Source organism: Pelodiscus sinensis, chromosome 6, assembly GCF_052426305.1.
Source record: "Pelodiscus sinensis isolate ZL-2025 chromosome 6, ASM5242630v1, whole genome shotgun sequence".
In the NCBI taxonomy this organism is placed as follows: domain Eukaryota; kingdom Metazoa; phylum Chordata; order Testudines; family Trionychidae; genus Pelodiscus; species Pelodiscus sinensis.
In genome coordinates, this window is record NC_143057.1 from 116,011,332 (window position 1) to 116,035,983 (window position 24,652).

General features: G+C 46.1%; 1 protein-coding gene across 10 annotated transcripts in view; it reads right to left on the minus strand.

The window, feature by feature from the left end:
- Positions 1–15,501, minus strand: part of MAPK4 (mitogen-activated protein kinase 4) — a 162,105-nt gene extending 146,604 nt beyond the window's left edge. For 5 of the 10 annotated variants that reach the window (XM_075932666.2, XM_075932660.2, XM_075932663.2 and 2 more), the window contains exon 1: positions 15,136–15,496. The gene's annotated coding sequence lies outside the window, so the exon portion shown is untranslated. Of the gene's footprint in view, positions 1–7,867; positions 7,930–15,135 lie in introns of all 10 variants that reach the window. The other 5 variants (XM_075932661.2, XM_075932664.2, XM_075932670.2 and 2 more) reach the window with 4 other exon arrangements.
- Between the last annotated feature and the right edge of the window lie 9,151 nt (positions 15,502–24,652).

Here is a 24,652-nt window from a genome sequence, read left to right on the forward strand (position 1 = left end):
GCAGCCCAGGCGCACCTGGGCTGCCGCGCTGCCCAAACCCCTCCGTGGCTTTGCTCCGCGTCTTCCTGGTCTGCAGACCAGGGAGACGCGGAGCAGCTTTTCTCGCCCCGGAGTACACGGGCAGCGGGACCGCGAGGTCACGCAGTCCGTGTCCTCCGGGGCGAGAAAAGCCCCGTTCGTAACTGCGGATCCGACGCAAGTCGGATCCGCGTAAGTCGGGGACTGCCTGTACTCTGAATTACAAATGTTAATGAAAAGTGTTTCAACTCCTCTGAAAGTCAGGGCCCTTATTTAGGTGTCTAAATATGCTATTGAGTTCTTCATTTGAACACACAAGTTTGGAAGTTTTGCTCATGTAAGTTGCCCACCCCACAAAGGTAGAACCATAATCATAACTCCAAAATCCTAGCTCCCTGCTCTTAACACAAGGTCACAAATTCCTTTTCTTTGTTTTAAATAGATTTTTAAAAAAAAGTGTAAGTGAGATCACAGTTGTATTTTTACATACAGAGGCTCTGGTCCTTTGCACAGGATTTATTCCAGGCTATCGTCTGCTCTCTGGCTCAGTAAGTGATTTATTTTTATACATTAAATAAGGTAAACTGGCTTGTGTCATCTAGTGATTTAAATCTCCCTGAGCGTAAAGGTTTCTCTGCTTAAACACCTCTCTGAATAGGAATGCACCATGAGACATCTCTGCCTCTAGCAAAGGTATTTCAATACCCAAGGGAACGGAACTGGTTGAGGTTGTTTGATATGCTCATTACTCTGTTTCCTTTAGTCTGACCAGTGGGGAAGGAAGGGCATTTGAGTGGAGTTCAGTTGCTTGGCTCACAGCCAGGCTGAATATCAGGACAAGGGAAGAGTGTATGGGATGACATTTCAAAAAAGGACATTTTCATTATCAAGAGCATTGGGCCCAGTCTTCAAGAGGCTGAGGTCCTGCTGAGGACAACAGGAGTGGAGAATGTTCAGCATCTATTAGAAGACTCTCAGCACCATGTGGAACTAGGTCATTGTTAGTTGTGATGGGTAAACCAGAGAGAGCTGAGAAGGATAGAGTCACATTCTCAGAAATGTCCATATCACCTGTCTCCAAAACAAGTTGGAGACTTCGTAAGAAAAGGCTCGCTCATGAGACTCCTGGTATTTCTGGCTACTTATCTGCTAGAACATTACATAGCACAGACATATGATGAACTAGATGGATTTGTGAGAGAGAGACACCCAAGTGTTTCAGAGCCCCCAAAAAAGGTTTGGTTCTAATAATGGACCGTGGCTCAATTTGAGGGAAGGCTGCAGGTGGGAGAGGGACTTAGAACTGGTTTGCCCAATTCTAGGGCTACTAACGTCAAGGACATGAGCCCAGAACCTGAAAAGTATTTAGGCACCTAACAATGGGAGTTAGGAACATAATTAGTCACATAACAGTGGATTCAGGATCTGAGCCACTGTTATGAGTATAGTCAAGTGCCAGTGGGAGCATAATACATGGTGTGAAGGCTTCAAAGTTATGTCTAGGCTGCAATTAGACACCCACAGTTGACCTGTGCCAGCTGACTCAGGCTTATGGGGCTGGGCTAAGTGGCTGTTGATTGCAGTGTAGATGTTCCAGCTGGGAGTGCAGCCTGATCTCCCACCTTACAGGGACCTAGACCTTGGGCTCCAGTCAGGTCCAAACATCTGCACCACAATAAAACAGTCCCTTAGCCAAGCCCTATGAGCCAACAGACCAGCCATGGGTTTTTAACTGCAGTGGGACACATGCCTGAGGAGTGTAGGTCGTGCTGGATAGACAGGAGCAAATATAGTGGTCCACAAAAAGTAAGTGAAGGACATAATATATTGCCAAAGCATGCACTATTGGAATAAAAATTAACCCAGCTAAAAGGTTAGTAACCTAGATACTCTGGGGAGGAGAACCCTATGATTTTTAACACTGCTATTTATTCAAGCTACATCGGTCTAGTTTTAAGGTGGACGCATACCAGTGTATTATCTAAGTGCTGACTTAAACTACATCATGTGCTCATATGAGATTCACTTCAGTGAAGGACAGTAAAACCTGGACATTTGCCACATGCAGCATTAAACAGAACAGTTCACATACTCTCATGTCAGAATGATTTATAACAAAAAACAAAATAAATCAAACCCAGAACTAACAGAAGCGTTTCAGAGAGAGAAGAGAGTTCCCTCTATAAAACAATCTTCTTGACTCCCTCAGTAGACAGAAAAACAAAACCGTGTGAAGGTACAGTGCACAAGAAAAATCATAGTTCCCATAAAGGCACATAGTTAGTTGCAATATTTCCCATTCTAGTTATAGGAAATAGCATGACAAAAATAATAAATAGCAACCCACATAGGGTGGTGTATCACTTTTTAAAAATATCACTCTCTACACCACACTGAGTTGGATGACACTATTTCACTGCACTGGGAATACTGTCAGAGAGAGAGAGTGCGCACAGGAACTAGAAGAAGGGTGACAAAGTGAGGAAAATTGAACTCGATTTGGTTCTGCGGGGACTTGGCCTTATATGTCAAAGCTATTTACAAAACCAGAGAGAGATACAAAGACAGAGAATGTTTGTTTACCATTTGGGATTGGTGCCACAGAAGCCATGGTAAACACCTCATAGCTAGGTTTGGAAAATTCTATTTTTATAGTTTCAGTGAATATTTTCAATTTTTATATATTGAAATTTTCACAGTTGAGGAAAAAGTATGGGTTTTACAATTTTTATATTCTCGTTCAATTTTATGGGATGGGGGGGAGGAAGAGAAATCAGTCAATTTATTTGAGATTCAAAAAGTTAGTCTTAAAACCAGTAAGACACAAATGGTTAAAACCGCACCCAAAATATACAAAGTAAATAGCCTTAAATCATGCAATAATAAGTTATCAACCAACATTTTTCTTACTTTGACTGCCTGTAAATTTCAGTTCTAATCACTAGAAATGTTTTGTCATCTGTTTGTGTGAGGATGGTGAATTCTGTCAATTGACATTTACCGCCCCCCCCCCAAAATCTAGTCCTTGCAAGCCCACTCATATCTTTTAAAAAATACCCAATTTCAAACATTGGAGTCTCCAGTAAAAGTAATTCACCCACCTACACCATTCTGCAGTTATTAAACTGCCCACAACAAAATCAAAACTCAAGAATCCAGCTGTGTCTTCCTAAGCCAACAAACCCACTACCAATAGTCACCTCCCACAAAAAAATACAGTTGCCTCTTTCCCACACACAAAACACAACACCCAGATGATCTTAGTACCAGCCCTGGAAGGGTGAAGATCACAAAATACTTGGGTATAAACATTAAATAAAATGGAGAAGCTGCTCTGGACAACTGCTACAAAATCCTAGGACTGAAGGAGAGCAAAAATAATAAAAACCCACAACCACCATAGACAGTTATAGTGTCCAAACCTGAAACTCATGCATTCCTAAAGGACCCAAATGTACTCTAATCTAGATCAGTGTTTCTTAAACTGTGTACCGTGGCACACCGCAGTCGGAGGTGTACCAAAGAGAACAGAATTCAAAATGGCCACCCTTAAAGGGGCAGGAGACCTTGTTTTTTTCTGCTCAATAACTTTCCCTCGTTTTTTCCCCCTCAATAACTTTTCCCCCGACCCTTGTCCCCCACCCCCAAGAAAAAATCCTTGGTGTTCCTCATTAAAAAAAAATTACTGTTTGGTGTTTCTTGTCTTAAAAAGTTTAAGAAACACTGATCTAGATTGTAATTATGACAGGCCTACGTATATGGCACTTCATGGACAACGATGGCTCTCTGTGTAGGGCCAGGGAGTGTGGAGTTACACCAGGGAAGGGCTGGCTTATGGGGCTAGGCTAAGTCTTATGGGGCTGGGCTAAATCTCACAGGATTGGAGTGGAAACTTTAGTTTATATCTGGAATGCAGTAAGAGCTCTGTCATCTGAGGGACTATGCTAGATCTGTGCTTTTTCCAATCACTGCCCATCCCTCTTTTCTCAACTGTGTGAGCCCCTTCACAATCCCTCAAGCTCACTGGTGGGCTTTCCACCTCAGGGCCCTTCATGTGGCCTTACGACAGCAGCAACCAGCAACAACTAGTACTAGATCTAGCCCATCTTGGTTCAGCAGTGCTTGAGAAGGCACAGTCCTCTGCCCACATAGTAGCACAGCAATTCTAACTATACAAATACCATGGATTAAGCAACAGACATGGGATACTCCGAAGAGCATAAGCACCAAGGAGAAGGCAGGGGAAGAGGAATCCTTTTCATTGGTCTAAACCAGGGGTCTCCAAACTTTTCAACCCGAGGGCCGCATTAACTATCAAACAGCAGTTCGGGGGCCGACTACACACTTGAGGTCCAAATAAAAAACAATCAAAACATGGATGTTGTTTTTAATTATTTATGTAATATTATTTTATTCAGTTATTATTTAATAACACATTAATACACTACACATGAACACCTGTATTAGTGTGAATGGTGAAATTGTTTCCTGGATGCCAAAATAGCAGACATTTCTGGCTTTAGATTTGTTGTCCCTAACATCAACAGTGACCTGAGATTATCATCGGACAAGTTTGTTCTCAAATTGTTCTTCACGTAATTTTTTTTCCGTAGACAAAAAGGTCTCCACGGGCCGGATGAGAGGGCCTCGCGGGCCGCATCCGGCCCGCGGGCCGTAGTTTGGAGACCCCTGGTCTAAACGGACGTAACCATAAATAGTCCATGCAACCATCTTCCCAGGAAAGGAGTCCTTTAAAGCTACGCTGGACAATACATTGTAGAACACAGACTGTAGCGAACAATTCTGCTAGATGACCCCATAGGATTTCTCTGGAAGTAGTATTGAAAAAGTGTGTGGGATGAAAGTTACTGAATCAGCTCATCCCCTAGAACATTAGTGACTTACACCTGGAACCATAGCCACTGACTTTTATTGTTCCCGGTGAGCGCTCAACCGCAAGGCCTCATCTCCACTCTACCCTTCCCCTGCCCGCACAAGGCCCTCACTCTGTCCCTTTTCCACCCCTCTTCTGCCCCTTCTTCAACCCCCCAAGCCCACCCATTTCTTGCTCCTCCAAAGCCTTCTCCCACTTGCAGCTGACTCCAATCTGTCCCCTCCCAAGTGCCTTCCCATCAGCTGCTAAACAGCTGATTGGTGGCCAGCTATGGCAGGTGGGTTCCCAATTTTTTCCCATTGGGTTGCCCTGGGTCTCAAGCACCTTGGAGACAGCAACTATGCCCAGAACAGCAGATTTTGTCAGTTTCACTTAGAAAACTGGATTATTTTTAATCGTAGCTCCAATTTCTAACTTGAAATGAATGGGGAAGGACGAGCAATTTGGAGGAACCAAAAACAGCCTGACTATCATGTTCTCTTTCATGTGATAAACATACAGTTGTGCAGCATTATCGGAACTGTGCCGTCTCCCAAGAAAAATCCTTAAAATTGGCAAAAGAGAAGGTGCGTAGGGGAGTGAGGAATCTGAAGAATAGCTGGAGAGTGCTAACTGATGTCACGTTTCACATGCTGCCATTTCATAAGGCAGTGCAATGAAGCAGTGACTGCCTTAGTGAAAAAAAAGCCCCAAACAAATACACAGCTATGAATATCAGTCCTATACACAGAGAAGCTTATTTCATTCCCATCTATAGTCCTTGTGCATGTCCTCTCACTTCATCCGCTACCTAGAATGTCCTACAGTATTCTTTGTAAGCTGAGCACTTGTGTGACCTCTCAGGAGAGATTCAAATGCTGCCCAGCTGATTATCAGAGCTTCCACAGCTAAGTTTTGTGTTTTTACTGCTAGTGCGCGTTCATGCATGCCTCAGTGCACAAACATTTTATTCTGCACATGGAAGGAAAAGATTAGAGGGAACAGGTGTATCTATCTCTTCAGCACTGGGGGTTAGCAGAATCAGGATGGGATTGTTGCTCAGGTCGTAATTGCCATCTATACCTTTTGCCACTGTAAAACACTATGAAGACATACATGGCTGGTGGTTTAATCAGCTGCTAAAGAGAATGTGTGATTACTCAAAAAGATCCTTTATTGTAGCTTGGTAATCAGCAAAAACTTCAGACAGTTATTTTTCTTTCATTTTTCTCATCATTTTTTTAAATGATGTTCTGGGTAAGCACATATTGCTGGTGTGTACTTGTGAAGCAGAGCTAATAAAAAGCTCCAACCCCATGGACAATATTCAGTGGAATTGCCTCAAAGCACAACACGCGTACCAGATCGCGTGGGCAAGCTGCAGCTTCTTCCTTCTCTCATTCTTCCAAAACAGGCTTTTATCAAAGCCTGGGGTACGGTTGCTTGATTGTCTTTTATTGTCAAATGAGGCTTACAGTTCAGAGGATCAGCAATACTATTCACCTTTCCAGCGATTTCTGGCTTACCAACTTTGCAGCACAAAATCTCTTTGTTTCCCTTTCCACATTTATTCGCTATTTTAAATTTGAGCTCTGGATATGCACAGTAGTTTTCCTCTAGGGTTTGTTTGTTTTTTCTGTGCAGGGTGGGGAGGGGAGCAGGGGAGTGCCCATTAGAAACAACACAACAAACTTAGCCTCCCTTACTATATTAGTGCAACTGAGGATGCACCACAAATGTAAGTGCATTCAAACTCTTCCTGAACTTAGATCCTAGGGCACTGTAGTATTAATCAATTGGCTCTCCAGCTCCAATATTGTTCGGCAGCTACCACTGCCCTTCGTTACATGTTCCAGTCCCACTCATTGCTCCTATCCCAGCCACATGAACAACATAGCCAGGAATGTGCCTGCTGGGACCACAAAGAGGATCAGTCCAGGACTGTGGGGGAGGCAACGCCGCTGCTAACAGAATTACCCGGCCTCTGGGCTCCATGCTCCTGGAAGGGACAGGGCCTTGGGCAGATAGGGTGGGGTAGAGGTTGGGGCCAGCCAGCCCTCAGTAGTGCCTGGAACGTGCTATGCCTCCACTCCCCATTAATCCTTATTGCTGCTCGGAACATGCCACACACCCCTCAGCCAGCCCTTATCAAGCGTGCCACCTGGGGCTCCAGCAACAATTTAAGGAACCAAGGGCATACTAGTGGTAGGGACAGTAGGGAGACCTGGGCCCTTTTGAATCTCCAGGCCCTGGAGCAGTTGCAGGGGCACACTTCTGGGGAGATCAGAAGGTGCAGTAGCTCCCCCGCCCTTCCACTGAAGTTTTGATCCCTGTATTTAAAGCACATGTCCTACCCCCAGAGGCAGCTCTTAACACCACCAGAGCTTGTGCTGCTCCCAGTTTTGCATTTGGGGCAGGAAGTTTGTTTCTAAACAGAGGGAAGGAGAGTGATTTCAGATGATAAAATGCTCGTCATTCAAGTAATTGAAGGATCATTCGATCATCATAAAAATATTACCAGGTATCCACTTAAAAGGTAAGAGGGAAAGAGTTGTCTGCATTGGGACCAGTCCTATTCAACATATTCATAAATGATTTTGAAAAGAGGATAAACAGTGAGGTGGCAAAATTTGCAGATGATACAAAAATTACTCAAAACAGTTAAGTCCAAAGCAAATTGCAAAAAGTTACAGGAATAACAAAACTGCAAAGGGATCTCACAAAACTGGTGATTGGGCAACACAGTGGCAGGTGGAATGAAACGTTAATAAATGCACAGTAATGCACAAAGAAAATTATAATCCAACTATACATATAAAACATTGGGGTCTAAATTAGCTGGTATCACTCAAGAGAAACTGTTGGGGATAGTTCCCTGAAAACATGCTCAATGTGCATTAGCAATCTAAAAAGCTAACAGAATATTGAGAATCATTCAGAGAAAAATAGGTAAGATGACATAAAATATCATATTACCTTTATATAAAGTCATGCCTGGCCCACATCTTGATTACTGCATGCATGCCTGGTCACCCAATCTAAAAAAGATGTATTGGATTTGGAAAAGGTACAGAGAAGGACAACAATCATGATCAGGGTTAGGCACAGCTTCCACATGAGGAGATATTAACAAGACTAGGATTCTTCAGCTTGAAAAAGAAATGATTACAGGGTGGGGGGATATGTTAGAGGTCTAGAAAATCATGAATGGTGTGGAAAGTTTGAATAAGAAAATGCTACTTACTCCTTCACTAACGTAACACAAGGTCACCCAATTACATTTATAGGCAGTGGCTTTAAGACAAAAGAAATTATTTCTTCTCAGTCAGCCTGTGGCACACTTTTCCAGGGGATGGTGGAAAGGCCCAAACTGTAACAGGATTCCAATAAGAATGAAGTAAATTCAAGGAGAATAGGACCATCCATAGCGAGTATCCAGAATGGGTAGGGATGGTGTCCCTAGCCCAGTGGTCTCCAACCTCTATAAGCACAATATCACTTTTTGAATTTAAGTACAATCCAAGATCTACCTCAGATACAAATACTCTGGCCCTGCCTCCTTTGTACCCCTTCTTCGAGGCCCCTCCCCTGTTCACTCCATCCTCCCTCCCTCCCCCATCCTCCCTCACTCTCATCAGGCTAGGGCAGAGGATTGGGGTGCAGGCTCTGGTCTTGGATTAAGGTATCTGGCATGTGAGGCAGGCTCTGAGCTGAGCTTGGGGCAGACCATTGGGGTACCAGAGGAGGTTCTAAGTGCAGGTTCTGAGAGGGCATTTGCTGCATGGATGCTCGAGGCTAGGGCAAGGGATTGGGGTGCAAGAGGGGGTTCGTGACTGGGGTAGGGTTTCAGGATGTGGGCTCCAGTTGGGCACTGCTTACCTCAGGTGGCTTCTGGGGTGGAGCCTCCCAGTGGGCTAAGGCAGGCTCACCCCTACACTGGCCTTGCACCATTCCCAAAAGCAGTCCGCAAACTGCATCCCAAGTCCTGTTGTGCCCCCTCTCTGCTCTGTGGCGATAGGATGCAGGGTGAGAAAGGGAGCATCCTGACATCAGCACCCTCCTTTCCCTCCTCTTCACAACAAGTAGGAGGCTTCTGAGGAGACAGCTCCAAGGCAAAGGGCATGAGATGAGCAGCAGAGAGGGGAGGGACAGCTGAAGTTCTGGCACTTGACAGCCTCTTGGCCAAACCAGTCAGGATCACTTGTAAGAGGCTCCAAGATCTACCAGTAGATCCCGATCTACTGGTTAGTGACCACTGTCCTTGCCTCTGTTTGCCAGAAGCTGTGAATGGACATCAGGGGATGGACCATTTGAGGATTACCTGTTTTGTTCATTCCTTCAGAAGCACCTGCCATTGGTGCCTGTTGGGTGACATGATAGTGGGTCAATCGATCATTGTTCTGACATTATTATATAGAACCCATAAGTATCTGTCCCCTGCTGTAACCTCATAGACTCCTCCCCTTCCAGAGAGGAAAGAGAACCCAGGAGTCCTGACAGTCTCTCTCTTCTCACTTTGTTACAAATTCTGCATGCATGTTAACATTTTAAACCTAACCAGTGTCCCTTAAGTGACTTGCCACAAGATGTCAGACCATGTTAGTAGAAGATCTGAGTGGGTCTAATATTTATTTTATTTTATATAGGAATTAGATACAGTGCTCATGTCAGCCAATTGCTAAGTTATCTGCCAAAATACTAGAGTTTAAGTGCCTTAATAGCCCCTAGAAAGAGGTGATGTGTGAGGGGGAGAGTGGACAGGTTGATCCCTCCCTCCCCTGACTGACTGCTTAGCTTGTAAGTGAGCACGCTCAGTCATACGGTAGAAACTGCTTTCCTCAGTCTGCCCCCCCATACTCTCACTCTGCCCCCCCAATCACAGCATGCAGAACGTGAGTCTGATTCCCCCCCCACACCAAAAAATCTGAAACGAGTTGCCCCTTTTACCTCCTGCCTCCATCAGTGGTTTTGACTGCTGAGCTGCTCTGTAAGCCTAGAAGCAGCAGACAGACCCCCCAGTAGTCCTGGTCAATGAATGAGTGAGCGAGGCCATGACAGCTAGCATACAGGGGGAGGGGCACCCTACACAACTGAGGGGCCAGGATACCAGACTCCTTAAGGCTCTATGTGAGGAGGAGGCTGTGCTTGCCTACTACTGCCCATGGATTTGTCGTCAATTGCTGAGTGCCAGGTGAAATTGAGGCTAACTAGCAATTTAAATAGACTCTTTCCAAGCCTCATGAGAAAGCGAATGTTAAAGGGTGACTTGATTACAGTCTACAGGTATCTATGTGGGGAACAAATATCTAATACAGGCAGTCCCCGGGTTATATGGATCCAACTTACATCGAATCCCTACTTACAAATGGGGAGAGACAACCCCGCACTAGCTGCTTCCCCCCAGTAGACCAGGGAGACGCGAAGCTAGCGCCCTCCCCCCAGCCCAGCAGACCAGGGAGATGAGGAGCGGTTTTTCTCAGCAGACACCTCAGCTTGAGAATAAAGGACTGAGGGAAGTGAGGTGTGGGAGAATAAAACTGAGCTCTGGTGAAATTTTTGGCTAGAGTTTCCCCTACAATATGTACCAGTTCCGACTTACATACAAATTCAACTTAAGAACAAACCTACAGTCCCTATCTTGTACGTAACCCGGGGACTGCCTGTAATGGGCTTCTCAGTCAAACAGAGAATGGTATAACACCATCCAATGCCTGGAAGTTGAAGCAAGATAAATTCAGGCTGGGAATAAGATGCAAATTTTTAATCGTGAGAGTAATTAACCATTAGAACAATTTACCAAGATGTATTTCGATTCTCTACCACTGGCAATTGTTTAATGAAGATTGGTTGTTTTCTAAAGATCTGCTCTAGGAAATACTATGGGGAAGTTCAATGGTCTTTGTTACAAAGGAGAGCAGACTAGATACTCACAATGAGCCCTTTTGGCTTAGAACACTGTATTATTGCCATGAGTGGTGTCTGTGGGTGTTTAGGCAGGCAGACAGACATAGCACAGGGGTCCAGCAGTGCTATTGGCTACGCTGGCTCCTGCCCCTCCCCCACACCGGGGCAGCCAACCCCTAACCCCAGTGGGGCTGGAGCAGCCCTCCATGCATGGCCAAGTGCAGGCAAGGGACTGCTTCAAGGTACGAGTTAATCGGTACCAAGTAAATGGTTAACCATTCACATCCCTAGTTTTAAGTATAGTTCTGGGGTAGAAACCATGCGAAGCTCAGTGGATTCCATGCAAAGCCCACTGAAAACTCACCACTTTTTTAGGCTGAGTTTTGCTTTAGTTTCCAGATTTGTTCAATGCAGAAACTGAGTATCTCAGGAAGAAGGAAAGGACTGCTGAACCCCCTTGCAACTGAAGTCACCCTGATTTATGTATTTCTGCTCATAACATTCATCCTACAGCCTCCAGAAAGACATACTTCTCACTATACAAACCATACATGTACTGTACAGACTTCAGAACTCTACTCATATACACTGGGAAAAGGCCAAGTCTAGTCGAACAAGCATGGGGCTAGAGGTCACAAGTTCTAGGACAGGCTCCCAAACTTTTTTGCTGCTCACACCTCCCCTACTTAAAAAATTCATGCCCCATGAATCCTCCGCCCACTCTCTTCCCCAGTTTGGACCTGTCCCCCTGCTCTGCTCCCGTCCACCCCAGCAACTCTCTTGCTCTCATTCTCCTGTGTTGCTTCATCTATTCATTAGGTATTGAGTACATTAGCTGTTTAGAATATTTAGAATTCCTAATTAATATCCTAAAATTTGGAGGATTCTTGTCCCAACATTCAGCTCAGTATTATCAAAATTAAAGACCCAATGTTCATAGCAGTGACAACAACACTCCCATGCAGGAAAAACCATTTGAAGTTGCAGATTTTGTATTATTATTATGATTAGTCCTAGAAGACAGACAATCCAAACAAGTAAGGTGAAGTAATACAATCCCATGATTACTTCCGGCAGCATTACATGCGTATGCTCAGCTTAACCTTTTTAGTCCTCCCCAAGGAAAGACAGATCCTAGTCTGACTCCAATATGTGGCTAGAGAACTCCAGTGATGTAAACCCATGATCAAAGGTTGTATAGGTCTTGATGTCCATCATGCATAGTCATGAGTGACTCCTCCCAGTGTCACCATATTTTAACTTCCACACCCTCATAACATTGGGGTCCCTTAATCCCTTAGGCTAGTAACAGGGGTGGCTGACCTGTGGCTCCCCTGTGGCTCCAGAGCCAGATGCGGCTCTTCCGAAGTGAATATGTGGTTCCTTACATAGGTACCAAATCCAGGGCTGGAGCTACAAGTGCCAACTTTTCACTGAACCAGAGGGTGCTCACTATTCAACTCCCAGCTCTGCCCTAGACGCTGTCCCGCTCCATCCTTTCCCCTAGGATCCTGCCACATCCTACTCTCTCCACTGAGCCTGTCACAGCCATGCTTCCCCCCATCCAGTGTCTCCCACTGAGAGCTGATCCCAGTGAGCAGGAGGAAAAGGAGGAGGTGGCACTGACCGGTGGGGCTGCCACTGGGCGGGATGTGCTGAGAGTGGTGGTGGGGAGATGATCAGGGCTGGTGACATAACTGTTGCTCTTTGGCAATAGACATTGGTAAATTCTGGCTCCTTCTCGGGTTTAGGTTGGTCGCTCCTGGGCTAGTACATTAGTTAGTTCAAACTCATTATATGTCAGTTATAGTTACTGGCATTTAGGCCTCTGCTGATGTTTATCCCCAAAATGCTGTAAAATGGGTACAGGTTGCCTTCTTGTGGTTATTTGGCAGCAGTTTTATGCTTAGTTTCAGAATTTTCCAATATTGCAAAACAAAGAATGTGAGAAAGTGCTACTTTCCATCAGGTCCTCATGCCTTCCCACCCTCCCCCCCAATAACTTCATGGCTACACCTGGCAAGGAGGTGCCCTCCAGTTTGAATATATATGTTCTAGTACAGAGATGGGCATCCTGCAGCCCATTGGGGTTCTAGGTGTGGTCTGCAAGACATCTGGTTTATCATTGCTCACAGGCAGGGTTGTCAGATTCTGCTGGTTTCCCTCCACATAGTTTTTAAGGGTTTTTTTCATTCCAGTGTTACTACAGTGACACACATATAAAGCAAGGGCATGTAAAATGAGGTGCATGCTGATTGCACACAACCTTGGGAGAACTCCCCTGCATCCAATCAAGGTGCTGATATCGGCATACACCACACAAGCACAAAAACTACCCTCTCTCGGGAGACCGTCTTGGCTAGGAGAACCTTGTGGCCCATGGGGATGAAGAAGGGCCACTCGTGCAGCACACTCACTAGCCTAAGTGGCCCGTCACTGGGAGCTCTAATCCCAGCCCCATCAACGACTTGAAGCAGCTTGCTCAAGGCTAGATGGCATCTCCCTGCCTCTTAAATGAGATTTGTCATGCTGACCTGTCCCAGAGTCTTGTCATCTGATAGTCATACATTGCTTTACAAGTGTGAAGTAGTTAACAAGCACCACAATCTTTCATGGAGGGCAGCAGCAAAAATCGGCTGCACATTGTAAGTCACCGATGGGGATTTATTTAAGAGGATCTGATCATTAGTTTTATGCAGCCAATGACAGAGCAAAGAAGTGTAAGAGCACTAAGCCTGGCATTATCTAACACCACTAAGGTTAGGTCATTTCTCAGACAATCAGGCACCTATAGCTCCCTCTGAAAAACAAATCACAAAATTTATTTCAATATCTAATTGTAAGCACCCAGACAGGCATAAATAAGACAGTCATGTTTTGATCCAGAAACACCATACATTTATTAGAGATAGATAAATCATAGTAGGTCACCTACTCCAGCCCATTGGTGCAGGATTATTCCCATGAGTACAGAGAACACTTGACATCCAACAGCTTTCAGGTGCAGAAGAGTGACCATTTCCATTCCTTGCTTCAGCAATTCAGAACGGCATTAGTAACTGTGTACAGCTACAAGCTAGTGGATCACTTGCACCACGTCACTCCGGGGTTCCAAAAGTTCAGCATTATTACTCTAAAACGTGCCTTTCCCACACAGCCAGTGAAGTGTTAAAGCTCCAGCAAATGAAATGTCTGAGGTGATGCTACACTCACAAAGTCACGTTCATTTATGCAAATACAAGTTAGCCATTTGGTCTTTAGTGCACGCAACTAAACAACACAGGAACCTTGATTCTTTGCACACTTACAGCACCTGTGAGTCAGAAGTAACTCCACTGAATTCAGCGGAGTTAACTGAGGTAAGGAAGAGATGAATCGAGCTCATAAGGTGGTAGCTCACAGAAGTATTTTAAGCCAAATATATGAAATGTAATAATAGAGGGATGTGGTACTGATAGACTCATCATCATCCCCCATCAAACTTTTTAAAAAACCACTGAAGTGTCAAGTCAATGCCTCCCACAAGACAAAATGCTTAAATACACCAGTTATCACCTCTCTTTGCCCCTATCGGACACTGTACATGTGTCCCATGGACCCTCCTGCCTTCAGTTAGCAGCAGCCTTTGTAACCCAAATAGGGACAGCAGATATGCATTTAGGATTTCAATGGCACAAACAGAGCTTGTGAAAATGATGGTACCCTTCTCCTCTAACATGCCAGGTCAGGCCCCAGCACACACACCTCCACCCCAATGCCTCCCCTTCCAGCCCCTAGGCAAAACGAGAGGGCACCAAGCCCTTTCCCCCTGGGGAATGCCACCTCTTCACAGAGCCCACTGTCCACACAGAGCTATTACAGGATGGCACGTCTCCAGTGCAACCCTGCGGGAGACTGAACTACTTGCCCACACAAGAGGATACAAATGCAGCAGCCCCATTGTCCATTATAGGGGGCAGGGAAAGGGCTACAGAGCCCGGACAGCTGTATGGGATGGCTGCCTGGGGAACTCACTTCATCCCTGCTCAGCCCTCCCCTGCCCGTCGGGGCTGGAAGTAGGAGCAGGAGCGCAGCAGCCCCAACCTGAAGGGGTGTCCTTTATACACAGCCTTGGCAGGTTGGTTCAGTGGCTCGCAGCACCCGCACTAGACAAATGATTCCAGCCCCCCTGCCTCTGCCCATCACCCCTCCTGCCCCAGCCCCTCACCCGCAGGAATCAAAGGGCCCCGGGAAAGCAGGAGAGAGCGGGGAGCTGGAGCCCCTGCTGCGGATTTCCCGTCTCCCCAGGGGCAAAGCAGCACCTCAGCCAGGGGCAGAGCATCCCCGGCCCATGCACTTACCTGCAGGGCGAGAGCGGGCTCGCCTCGCTCCTTCCTCGCCCGCCGCCTTTGCGAGCCGAGCCGGAGCAACCCGGCACATCTGCCCCGCGCCCAGCCCCTGCCTCTGCCCCGGAGAGCCCCGCCCTGGGCCCCGCCCCCCGCCTGACGTCAGGGCAGGCCTGTCCGTCACGGGGCGGCCACCTGCGCTCGCTCAGCCTGGCGCCGCAGCTGCCCCCCGGGGAGCCGGCAGCTGGCTCCGCTGCGGAGCCGCGCGCCCTGCACGCGCATCCCGGCCGGCTTCTTCCCAGCCCTGCAGCCCCCACAGGCGGATTATCAGAGTCCCTCCCCCGCAGCGCCGCCTGACGGGCAGGATTCTGCTCTCACACGCCAGGGGAGCCGGCCCCCAGCCAGCCCGCCTGGGGAAAGGCGGAACTCACTGCCACAGTGACAAGCAGCCAGGTTGGGTGTTGGCTACGTCCCTGTGAATGGCAACAGGGGGAGGCCCTGGGACAGGAGTGGGTTTTGCTCTCCGCAGACCCTTCCACAGGCCGGCCTGGAGACACTTGGCAGACAAGGCATGGACACAGGGAAGTAGCCATAGCCCCGATGGAGGTGTAGGGTGCTCAGAGGCTATTGGGCTATAGATGCCACTAGCCAGCTACAGAGCTTTGATTAGATTTGGGGGCAATGAGGCCAAGAGAGAGCGGGTGACTTGCCAGCGTCCCCCAGGAGTTTCTGGCATAGAAAGATCCCAGCTGTCCCAACTCCCAATACTGTCCTTTAACCACAACATCCACCTCCATATTGGGGGGAGGAGGAACTGGGGAAATTAGGATTCCCCATATCCCAAAGCTCTCTGTTCCCTAGCCAGAGATGTTCTCATCTCTTTTTGATGAGTCAGACCCTAGCCATTGGAAGCCCTTCACAATGAACAGACCTATGGCAGTGGGGGAGTTGTGGTGACTTATGAGGCTTTCTCTGCTTTGTTCAGAGGCCAAGTACGTTATAGTAATGAAGCACAGGTGTGAATTAGCTTCCCGAAATGGGAGGGGAAGGGCAGGGTAAGAATGGGGTTATGGAGCTGGTTCAGCTCAAACTCTCAGGCTACGTCTACATTGGCAAGATTTTGCACAAATACTCTTTAACGCAAGAGTTTTTGCGTTAGAGTATTTGCGCAAGAGAGCATCTACACTGGCATATGCCTTTGTGCAAGAGATGTGCTTTTGCGCAAGATCATCCATGCCAGTGTAGACGCTCTCTTGTGCAAGAAAGCTCCAATGGACATTTTAGCCATTGGGCTTTCTTGGGCAAGAAATTCACGTTGCCTGTCTACACTGGCCTCTTGTGCAAGAACACTTGCGCAAGAGGGCTTATTCCTGAGCGGGAGCATCATAGTTCTTGCGCAAGAAGCACTGATTTCACACATTAGAACGTCAGTGTTCTTGCGCAAAAACTCCCCGCCAGTGTAGACAAGCAGCATGTTTTTGTGCAAAAGCAGCTGCTTTGGCGCACAATCGTGCAAATGTAGACACAGCCTCAGTGCCATGCATCTCCATCACGTGTGGATCTGGAGTCTCACCTGGTTATGTCACATCAGAGACAGTTTCTGCTGTATTGGTACAGGATCTGCTGGTGACAGATAAAGACCCATGGTTAATTTATTAGCTGCATCAGCTATCTTTGATTCCAAGAATCATGGAGTGCTGCTAATTCATTGGCAGATGATTGGAGCGGTGGATGAGGGAAGACAGACCAGCTGCCCCCTCAGATAGCTTCATTCTTCTCTCCGAGAAGCAACCCGAGCAAACTTCCTCATGTAGGGAGAGCAGAATTCAGTTCCACTAACCCTTCTGTTCAAAACATCCCCAGCATCACCAACTCTCCTGACTTTATCACTAGTCTCATCTTGCTTAGTGGTTCCCTTAAGCCCCAGATCCTGGAGTCATATGATTATGAGAAAAATCTCAACTTTTTTTAAAGAGGAAGTTTCTAGATTTTGTGGTTTTGGAGTAAACCTTGAAATTTTGAGCCCTCAAGGCTCAGAATCCAGGAGACATACAAAAAAAGAGTCTCATGTTTATTATTTTTAAAAATCACATTCTTCTAAGGCATGGGGAGGAAGCTTAGACCTGGGGACCGGATGTGGCCCCCAACTAGGTTGGCTCTGGCCCCCAAGGCTCAGGGCTCCCCCTCAGCATTGGGGAGCCTGCACTAGCACTCCAGCCCCCCTGCCACCCTTCCATGGGGCTGGAGCAAACAAAATCTACTACCATGGGGCCCCCTAGATTCTGGTGTGCAAAAGGAATGTGCAGAGTGACTTTCTCCTTCTCAGTTGGCAGCCATATCAGTGACAGGGTTTTTTTGCTTCTCATTTGTGAGAAGCCCCTGACTGATTTTTCTGTGGGTGAGCGGCCCCCGACCCAAAAAAGGTTCCCCACCACTGTTTTAAGGTAATTGTATGTGCACACAGTATGAGAGCAGGAGGAAGATCAGTGAGGAGATAGCAGCTGAAACACCTTCACTATGCTGTGACACCCACTTTTATATCCCTGCATTTTCTGTCCAGAAACTAGTTGATAACGTCTCGGGAGCTGCATGAGATAATACCTAGGCTTACACACTACATTTTCATAGGTAAATGTCAAAACATTTCACAATATTTAATATATTTATCTTCACACCACACCTGTGAGGTAGGGAAGTGCAGGGCTGTCCTTAGACATACACAGCTCCATAGGGTGCCACTAAATTTGGATGCCCTAGGTAGCTGCGTGCTGTGCCACCGACAGGACAGCAAGATCAAAAGCACTTTATTGCCCCAAAACTGTATTGAATCCAAAATGCCTCTAAACTGTCTCCTAACTGAAAATGCAAGTGAAGCCTGGCCCATTCAGTCAATACCTCTGGTCTCCCATAGATACCAACAGAAAGTTTCCTCCTCATTGGAACCCCTGGATCATCTGCACTTCAGCAGCTCTGGGCTGTGCTCCCATTTTACCAACTGATGAGAACAGAAAGCTCATTACTCCCTAAGGCTTCAAGCACAGAACTTACATAAGAAATAGCAATGTCAGAGAAACACAAAGCACTCTTTGGAACTTCTCTGCCTCTCTGCTGTGAACGCAACAGTGACAATTCTCAGTCTCAGTGTGTAAGAATTCCTGTCGTCTACTGAAATGAAGCCAAGGCTTGTGGGTGACTCATCAGCTGGTTTGCAGACCATCAAAAACACGACACGAGGCAGGGAGCAAAGACTTCTCTTCCACTCTAAGGACACTTGAAAAAAATCCATACTAGATTGCTTAAAGGGAGACACCTAATGGAAGTGGCCTGATTTTCAGAAGTCACAAAGTGCTTATCACCTCTGAAAATCAGGTCATTAGTTGTCTAACTTTTACTACTGAAGTCGAAAGAGTAGCTTAGAATTTCAAACTGTAAACTGCTAGATTGTACAGACTTGTTTTTTTCTGTAAATGTAATAACATTATCTACTCCAGGGTGGAGGGAGGGACAAGTCCCCAGTCAGACCCTCATGGGCAAATCCCTCAACTTGTGTGGTCTCATGGAAAGGTATGGACTGCAGGGACCTAACAGCAGTGGGATGTTAAGAGGTGGGTAATTGGCTAATCATGTAGGAATCTGACAAGGGAAGGCGCTCTGTCCTGGCTCACTCTGAGTCCAGAAGCTACCCCTGCTGAGGCTCTGCAGTTTAAATGTAGTAAGAGCTAGGTGCACAGACAGCCTAGCTCCTACTACATTTAAACTGCAGAGCCACAGTGGAGGTAGCTCCCAGATCAGGCACGAGCTGGGACTGAGCCAGGCTTGCTCAGTCCCAGCTCATGCTGGATCCAGCAGCCCCTGTCCATGGTGGCTGGGGCTGGTCACAAACAGAGGTTGCTCTGGCTTTGCTCCCAGCTCCTCGGCTTTGCGGTAGCCCTTCCTGCCTCCCTTCCCATGCTGCTGCCTCTAATAGAAGCAGCAGACTGGGCAGGGAGGCAGGCAGCATTCTACAGTGCTGGAGGGAACTGTCTTTTAAGCCAGCTCCTCCCAGCACCGGCTCCTGCTTCCCTCCCCTTGCTGCCTCTGCTGTATCAGAGGCAGCAAGGGGCAGGGGAAATGTGGGTAGTTGAGTAGTCGACTGTTCAGCTATGCTCTTGCATCCCTGAACTTCAGGATGGGGGCTTAAGTGCTTGGTGAATGGAAGGGGGAAATTAATAATTTCCTAGACTTTCCTATTCTACCCACATACCAACCAGAGGTTATAGAGACTGTTAAAGAGACAGTTTAGAAAAGAGGAGACTGAGGGGGGATATGATGGAGGTATATAAAATCATGAGTGGTGTGGAGAGGGCCGATAAAAGTTATTTATTAGTTCCCTAAATAGAAGAACTAGAGGACACCAAATGAAATTAATGGGTAGCAGGTTTAAAACTAATAAAAGAAAATTCTTCTTCACACAGCGTGTAGTCAACCTGTGGAACTCCTTGCCAGAGGAGGCTGTGAAGGCTAGGACTATAATAGAATTTAAAGAGAAGCTAGATAATTTCATGGAGGTTAGGTCCATAAAAGGCTATTAGCCAGGGGATAAAATGGTGTCCTTGCCCTTTGTTTGTCTGAGGCTGGAGAGGGACGGCAGTAGACAAATCGCTTGATCATTGTCTTCGGTCCACCCTCTCTGGGGCACCTGGTGCTGGCCACTGTCGGCCGACAGGATACGGGGCTAGATGGACCTTTGGTCTGACCCAGTACGGCTGTTCTTATGTAACCAGATGCTATCAAAAAACTCTGTATTTTAGCTTGTGACTCAATGTTTAATTTATCAAGTGTCCTATGTATTTGCTGATTCCAAATTACATTACTATAATCCATACTTTCTAAAAAGTAAAAATAAAACACACAACCACATTAAAAGGATTTCAGGAAATATCTCCCTTGCCTGAGGCTGATCCTAAGAGTTTTCCATGCATGGACCTCTCATTAAGGTGAAAGGGGTTTCATGTGATGTGTTTGCAGGATTTGAGCAGTAGTGACTACAAACTAATAAGAAGCATCCAGTTTACACTAGGGATGTGAATGGGTAGCCGGTTCCCTGGGTTCCTAATCCTGTCAGGACCCCACACGGGCCACCAGCCCACCCCATGCACCTGGGGCCAGAAGCTGGCAGCCAGTCCCACACTCTCCCTCCAGGGATCCCACTTAGTCAATCAACCAGTTAAATGTTAGTTTAACCTAACATTTAACTGGTTAATTGATTAATCAGGATTTTGCATCCCTAATTTACACTCCATGGCTGAAATGCTTTCATTGAACAAATGTATTTATTTATTTATTTTTAAATCTCATGATTTTTCTGGGGCCCAACTTATGGGCTGTGTCTAGTCTGGAAAGTTTTTCCGCAAAAGCACTTGCTTTTGCGGAAAAACTTGCCAGCTGTCTACACTGGCCACTTGAATTTCTGCAAGAACACTGACGATCTCATGTAAGAAATCAGTGTTTCTTGCGGAAATACTATGCTGCTCCCATTTGGGCAAAAGTCCTTTTGCGCAAAAGGGCCAGTGTAGACAACTCAGATTTGTTTTGCGCAAAAAAATCCCGATCGCGAAAATGGCGATCGGGGCTTTTTTGCGCAAAAGCACCTCTAGATTGGCCACGGATGCTTTTCCGCAAAAATTGCTTTTGCGGAAAAGCATCCTGCCAATCTAGACGCTCTTTTCCGCAAATGCTTTTAACGGAAAACTTTTCCGTTAAAAGCATTTGCGGAAAATCATGCCAGTCTAGACGTAGCCATGGTGTTTGAACATTTGAGGTTGGTGTAGTATGTGAGTGAGACAGAGGAAAAAATCACAGTCCCCTGACCACATGCAGAAGGGGAAATGAAAATCTGGTCATCTTAGTGCTGCTATTAGATCATATAAAGGCAGCTGGATTTCTAATTAGATTTTCAGTGTGTGCAAGTAAGGACACATGCCTTTATTCAAAGGGGCTGAGGTTGGGAGGACCAGGACTTTAGCAGGGTTCAAAAAAGAAATACATTCATGGAGGATAGGTCCATCAGTGGCTATTAGCAAGGACAGGCAGGAATGGTGTCCCTAGCCCCTGTTTGTCAGAAGCTGAGAATGCACAACATTCTGATGATTCCATATTTGATGATTCTCTCTGGGGCACCTGACACGGTCCACTGTTGGAAGACAAGATACTGGGTTGGATGGAGCTTTGGTCTGACCCAGTGAGGCCATTCTTATGACAAGACATTGACATTGGGACTAGGTAAAAACTCTGCTCCGGCACAGTTGGGCAAAGGAGCATGAACAGAGCAGAGAAAAAAGAAAAAGCATTTATTGTCAAGTTGGAGTGGTTTTCTAGCAATGAGGCCCCTGCAGGATACTCCTGCTTCATCTGTAAGGCAGTGAGAGTGCTGCAGAAAAGTAGATGTGCAGAGCTAAGGGTTGATCGGGGAAATTGGATAACACAGGGGGCGATTTTGACAATGGACAGCACAGAGCAGTGGCATCAGTTTTGAGGCGACAGACAGCACAAGTGGTGATAGATGGAGAAGAGTTGGGACAACTTAAGCTGATGCCACAGAGAAACCCCAAAGACTATGGTGTGGGCCTCCTACCCAACAGTGAAAGCTGCACTCACCTCACCCAGATCAGAGGGTGGAGGCTCCTGAGCAGCATTGAGCTGGTGAAGAGGAATTGGATAGAATGCACCAGCCATTCACAAGTGCCAGGAGGCCTGAGGTTGGGATGATGGTTAAGGCACCCTTGGGATGGGATTCTTACCTCACAGAATTTATTAATTACTTAATTTCTGGTTTTCTTACATTTATTCTGTTGTCTCCTCCCCCCTAGTTTTCCACCCTTAGTCAAATTGTCAAGTTCTCCCTGATTTAAGCACAGGACTCTATGCTCACAAAAGGGACACACAGGCTGATAGATATAATTTCCCAGATTTCTGCATAGAAATGTGCACCAGTGTTAATGTAGTCTTTAAGGAAACCCCTAGAAAATAGAACCTACCCCTTTCTGCTGCCAATAACACCTGGCAGAAGGGTACATTTGTAATGCAGAACAGCAATACTCTCAAACCCCAAAGCAGGCTGCAGAGGCACAACTTACTTTACCTTAGGCAGGCTGGCTACTGCTAGGCCCAGGTCACAGGCATAGCCCCCAGCCTACAAACAGTCACAGGAAAAACTTCTGAGCATTTTTAGTGACAACTTACAAGTTCGAGATAGTTTGCAATACACCACGGCTGGAACAGCTGGTAAAGTTCTCTGGAATGCTTCTGAATAAAGAAGGTACTAAAGCTATGCATACCCAACACAATGGGTCAAGTGCAGCCTACCACAGTCAACGGAAAACGTGTGAGCATAGTACACCTGTTCCATCTCTCTGATCATATGGCTGTAACTGAAGGCAGAATATGGACCAATACATATAATTTGTAGTTAAGTATAACAGTGGTACTGACATTATGCAATTGAGATGGAATTCCTCTTGCAGGAACCCTTAAGTTCCAGTGAAACTTGTGTTGAACCTTGGCACAAGTGTGAAGTTTCATCCTCTGAATAAAATACTGTAGGCATACATTCTGGCTCAGGGGTATGAAAAAACACCTACACCCAGCACAGCAAGTTACAGTGCTGTAAAGTGCCAATGTGAACCAGAGCTGGGAGCCACATTCCTAGCACTGTTAGCTACTCCCCTTATGGAAGTGGTTTACATATAGTACTGGGAAAGCTGTCTCTCAGCGCTTAGGCCATAGCCACACTTTCAGTTTAAAGCGCTGCCGCAACTGCACTTTAAACTTTTAAGTGTAGACAAACAAAACCATAGACATATTTGTGGTAATGTGGGGAAACAGTGGCTTGTCAGAACCTCCATTATTGGCATATGCTCTAGGAAACAATGTTAATGAAGGTGCTTTGATCAACTAGTTTGGCTCCCTTCTCGCCAATCACCACAAATTCTGTGTAAAAAATCAAGCCTGTTTCAAGAGCTTTGATTTGCTTTGGTTTAAGAGAGGCACAATTCCTCTGACATTAATATGCAGCACAGACCAGCTATTATCAAATCAGGCTAGATAATATTTAATTAAGTCACTTAACGGTGCTATCACCTGTCCTCGCCCCATCTTGTTATTGAAATATGCTCCATTGATATCTGCTTCCTGCCTGACACTCGGTTGGCTGCAGTTCCCCAGTGAACTCCTCTTCCTTGTAATATTTGCTGTCGCTCCCACTAGCGTTCTCAGCTTGCTACATGAAGTATATAGAAGCTGTATGTATGTGTGTAATGATATCACTAATTGCTGCAGGTGCCAAAGCCTGTATATGCAGCAGTCTCAGCTGTCAGTTTGAGATCCAGTGGCAGACTGTACTGTAAATACTGTATATTCATTAATTATGCCTGCTTGTTTAATGATTAGTGAGCTAATTACAGATGTTTTGAGTTACTGCCATTCAACCATGCTCTTCAAAAGGAATCTTCTTTATCCTGATAACATCAGGACCCAATTCAGCAAACACTATCGCGTGTAGCACTTGCTTCTGTGACAACCCATAGGACAGCTCTCTGAACATTATGCAGGGCAATACATATCTGCAGAATACTGCCCTTCTGCTGCACACCCTGGCTGCGTCTAGACTGGCATGATTTTGCGCAAATACTTTTAATGGAAAAGTTTTTCCATTAAAAGTATTTGCGCAAAAGAGCGTCTACACTGGCATGGATGCTTTTTTGTCCTGGATAAGCAAAAAAGGTCTTCACAGTAGCTGCAGAGAAGTCAGAGATATCTTCACCATGAGCCTAGTGTCCTTATGTTCAGTGAAGCAATAATCCATAGACAACATCCAGGATGAAAACAGTTTTGATCCAAATATTTTATATTAATCCCGTTGTGTATTCCATTCTGTTCCTTTTGACAGTTTCTCACATACACTTGAAACATTCTTTCTTTGCTAAGCTTGTCACCAATAGACTCGGTAACCTTCTGTAGGCTTAGCAGAGTGTGTGTGAGGAGGGGAATGGCGGGGGGGCGGAGCCAAAAATATTTTATGGCCACAGCACTACTCAAGACATTATTTATCATCTGCATAACCGTAGCACCCAAAAGTTCCAGTCATGCACAAGGACCACATTGTGCTAGGTGCTATACAAACACAGAACAAAATGCAAAATAAATTTTGTTGTGTGCACAAAGCATGTGCAGATGTGCACCACCAATATAAACACGTTACTTGCTGTGGATGCTCTGCTAATCAGTGGATCAATATCTGAATCTCTCTTAAGTGGCTACCCAAGAGCTCAGCTTACAGGGAACACTGCTTCCTGCGCCAGTGAACTTGCAGCCTAAGTATAGGACAGAACAGATTAGGGATGTGAAAGTTTAACCAATTAACCAGTAACCGGTGAGGGCTGGAGCAGCTCCTGTCCCATTTTGTCCTGTCTGGCATCTGGAGCAGCCTGTCTGCATGGCACAGAGATGTCACAAACAGGCTGTTCTGGTGGGGGCTGGGAGCTGGGGGCAATAC